The sequence below is a fragment of the Parasteatoda tepidariorum genome, chromosome 3 (genome assembly GCF_043381705.1).
Source record: "Parasteatoda tepidariorum isolate YZ-2023 chromosome 3, CAS_Ptep_4.0, whole genome shotgun sequence".
NCBI classification, from domain to species: Eukaryota; Metazoa; Arthropoda; class Arachnida; order Araneae; family Theridiidae; genus Parasteatoda; species Parasteatoda tepidariorum.
Window position 1 is genome coordinate 3,989,976 of NC_092206.1, and position 4,408 is coordinate 3,994,383.

Here is a 4,408-nt window from a genome sequence, read left to right on the forward strand (position 1 = left end):
AAATTTTTATGGGATGATCCTAACGTGTGAGGTTTTCGTCGTTTTCCTCTCCATGCAATGCAAATGAGGGTTAGTTTAATCAAAAAGTCTTCCACGAAGGCACATTTTTACCAATACTTAAAATCTCTTGTCTTCGGGGTTGGGTTCAAAATTACTTGGCTACTGAGTTGAACATTGATGTCGTAAACTCAAAATTGGCTGCTCAACGACGATGATAAAATATTTTATCGTTACCTTTGCTTGAAACTAGTCAAGCGAATAAAAAAAAATTCCCTCACGTTTATAAAACGTGCTTATCCAACGATAATTTCATATGTAAAAATCCAATCACGTTCGTTTTCTCCCACAATATATAATATGCATTTTTATTCCTTTGAAAACAAATATTTCCTTTTTTTTAAAAATCGAAACAAATAGTTTAAATAGAATAAATAAAGTAAAATAACAAAACAAATGGTTTAAATGGAATAAATAAATGAAGTAATAAAGGTTGTTTAGTGAGAAAGAACAAATATTTAATCTCGGAACTCAAAAGCAAAATTTATTTTTGACGTAAAATACTTACTTATTTCAACAACAAAAGTTTTCAATTTGAAATGAAAAAGATAAACGATTAAATTCTGAAATCAGAAAGTAAACACGACTTTACTATTCATTCAATAACAAACTCTCTCTTTAGAATTGAAAATATTTATGATACTTTGAAAGTAGGATTTTATGGAATTTCAGCTGGAGGTAGAAAAATTTGATCAATCAACCACAAATATATGTTTGATTTAAAAAAAAAAAATCCACTTTCTTCATTATTTCTTATAGATTCGAAAGAAAGAAAGAGTAAAAAAATATTCTATTACTGCAAATTTCTTTCAAATTTATCATGCGAACAACATTATTTAGAAGTTAACTTTTAAACAATGTGGGACAAAATATATTATTTTATTAGATAAATAGCTGAATACCCGTTCTTCGTACAAGGTACAAAAAAGCAAGGAATCAATGTATCAATACTGAACTACAATACCACAATCATGCACAAAACTGAAAGACAATTCACCATCATCATAGTTGGACAGACAGCCCAATGTGGGCCAATGCCTTCCTCTGAAGATTTTTCCATAACGACTTCCGATTTTGAAAGACAACTAAAAAATTTTAAATAATTTAATTTTTTAAAATTTATTGTTATATTTTGTTCTTGCTAGTAGCTTTACATTATTAAATTAATCAAAACTCGTTTTAAGTAGTTCAATTCATCAACTGTTTGCAGAATTAGTATGATGCTGTTGATGTAGGCGGTTTTTTCCGATCCAACGACTTTTAACGACCACGTTATGCTGTTTGACATATTCTTAAGTAGAAAAATAGCTTGTTTCCTTACTTTCTTTTCAGTTCAGGTAACAAATTTTAAAATAAATAAAACCTTGCATTAAAATTGGGATCAACTACAGCCTTGTGGAAAACCTCCAAAAGAGAGAATGAGTCATTAAATGGCACTGGATTGTAAATTAGCCGCCAGGACAACTCATGATTGTAAAATTTACTCTATTTTCTCCGGCACTTAATCCGTTTAAAAGAGGAAGTGTAAAAAACCTTTCACATTATCTATATTAAAACTGCACAGTATCCTTGCGGTTTTAACAGGTATCTTATAAACTAACATAATACTTTGTACCAATATTTGCACATTTGGTACCTATTAAAACTTCACCGTTTATAATTATACAAGTAGTTCCTGTTACCAAATATAATTAAGCATGATTGGCGTCGTTAATGAAATGGCGATTACTTACATTTCTTTAACAGTTTTGTTTAATTGTTCTTTGAGTATATTTCTTATGCTTCTCTTAGTACCATTATCCATCAGTATTGTCTTTAACATGGCTTACTTTTAATTTCATTTAGTAATTATTACAAAAATTCATTAAGCAATGTGGTCATCGAGCATTTGGCGATGTGAACCTTTATCTATCAAAAGGTACCCCAAAATAGATTCGAGTTACAGTGTCCTATATACTAGTGAATTGGTACTTAATAATTGTAGTGGTAGTTACGCTTCAGTACTCCCCCACCAGTATTCAATGAATAAATGATTTCCACTAGTTGATTCTTTGCTGTTTTCCGCTAGAAACTGGGAGAGCTGTATTAAAATTACCGGATTTTTTTTCAAATGTTGACTGGGAAGTCTGTATTAAGATTAATGTGAGCATGGTCACACCTGTATCTCCTGTTAGCAGTCGAGTGTGTACAGACTTCGTAGCTTGGAATCGTGACTGAGAAGCTACTGCGCGAGGAGGACAATGTCGCTAATAGCAGGTTAACTGTTCAATATGGACCATCAATTGAAGTAGTGGGCATCTAATACGTAGTGGGGATCGAGCATTCGACGTTGTCAACCTTTCAAAAGACATCCCAAGGCATAAACGAAATAATGCGTCCTATATACTAGTGAATTAGTGTTTAGTAATTGTAGTGGTAGTTACACTACAAGCGTAGATAATAATATGGTGACTTTTAAGATTTTCCGAAACGATTTTGGATTATTTCTCTATTAATTTTGCTTTATGAAACCTAGCATATTTTTTCACTTTATTAAGTAATTCTTACTAAAATTTATTAAGCATCATTAACGTTTAGAATAGTTTTATTTTACCAGTTTCTCATGAGCGAATTTGTAACATTTCTTCGTTAATTTCTCTTTTTAGTGCACAACTTAATTTTTGTTTCAGTTCGTGCATATTACTGAAATGAAAGTATTGCAGTCAGTATTGCATTTAGTAGTAATGCAGTCAGTAATAGTATAGCTAGTTTTCACCGTTGCTATAAAAAATGATGGGTTACAATTTCTCCATTAATTTTATTTTCTGGTACATATCTATTTATTTCAATTATTACTTAATCACAAATTTAATATCGAATCATTGGCACCTATAAGAGTATGGCAATTTCTTACGTTTCTCTTAATACGAAATACAGTCAAATCCCGCTATAGTAAACCATCGAAGGACCAAAATTTCGGTCCACTATAACCGGGAATTCATTATAACAGTTCCGGAAACAATTTTCACTAATGGTTCCCGAACTCCTCCCGTTTATTAAATAAATGACTCATAAAATGAAATACAAAAATGACTGGAAAATAATTCGTAGTAGCAAAAATGTGTTAACTTTTATTTATTATCAATCTTCGTCTTGCGTACAAAAAAAATTAGTAATCTTTAGCTGATGAGCAATCCTCAACATCAGACATGGAAACGCTTCCCGACTCTCCAATAATTTTTTTAAGAATTTATGTTATTCCGCATTTTAAACCTGTCTAACCAGACATTCGAGCTTATAAAAATAGTCTCACCCAATCGCTTAGCAAATTCATCGGCTTTACTTGAAGCATTTGTCCAGATAAAGGAAGATTGTGAATGCTGAACCAATTCAATAATGAAGAAAACAAGAAAAATGCTTATTGCTACATTCCATACTAAAAATGATTTTAAAAATCGGTATGTGTATTTATTTTGAAGTAGAAATTGTAATTACAAAACAATAAAAAAAAATCAGTCGAAGACAGAAAAAAGTTTATAATATCCAACATTCTCTCTTTTTTTGGTTCACTATATGCACAAAAAATAACATTATACGCGTGTAGCAAGGCACGGGAGCGAACATTTCGCTCACTATATCTGGGAGTTCACTATAAACCGTGTTCACTATAGCGGGGTTTGACTGTAGTACGATTTCTCAATTCATTTTGCATTACAATACATAACTTATTTTATTTTATTTTAAATTACTGTTGATTTTAAATTTAGTTTTACACAATCACGTTTTAAAAACGTGAAATAATAATATAACTTAAAATACTAATTTTCTTGCTGTCCATTGAATTTATCTAATATAACGGAAAAAAATTAAATATAAGGAAGGTGAAAAAACAACAACTTTTTTTAATGAGAGCTATAAACTAATAAATATCCATAATGTAATCTTTAAATTCTTTAAAAGAAAAAAAATCGTTTACTGCAGTATCATCTATATAGATATTTTTCTTACGTGGCGACAAAAAAAAGCCTCATTACAACTCCCCGAATGGCAACGCTAGAAAATCAACCAATGATTGCTGCTAAAAATGTTAAATGACAAATCTAGCTGAGATGGCTCAACATATAGCGCTTTTAAAAACGGAAACTGAAATAACCAGAGAGAGCATAAGCTAGGCAGAAGTGAGTAGTCTTTGTCGATAGATCTCTATTTTAGTATTTTGTCGAAAGCGCTTTTTTTCACGAATTTATATATTACGAATTTATTTGACGATTTTTGATTTATATCACGAATTTATTTGTTTTACTAGAATTTATTTGTTTATGCAGGTTTTTCCATTGCAATTCACTTATTTCAATTTTTAATAGACTTAATT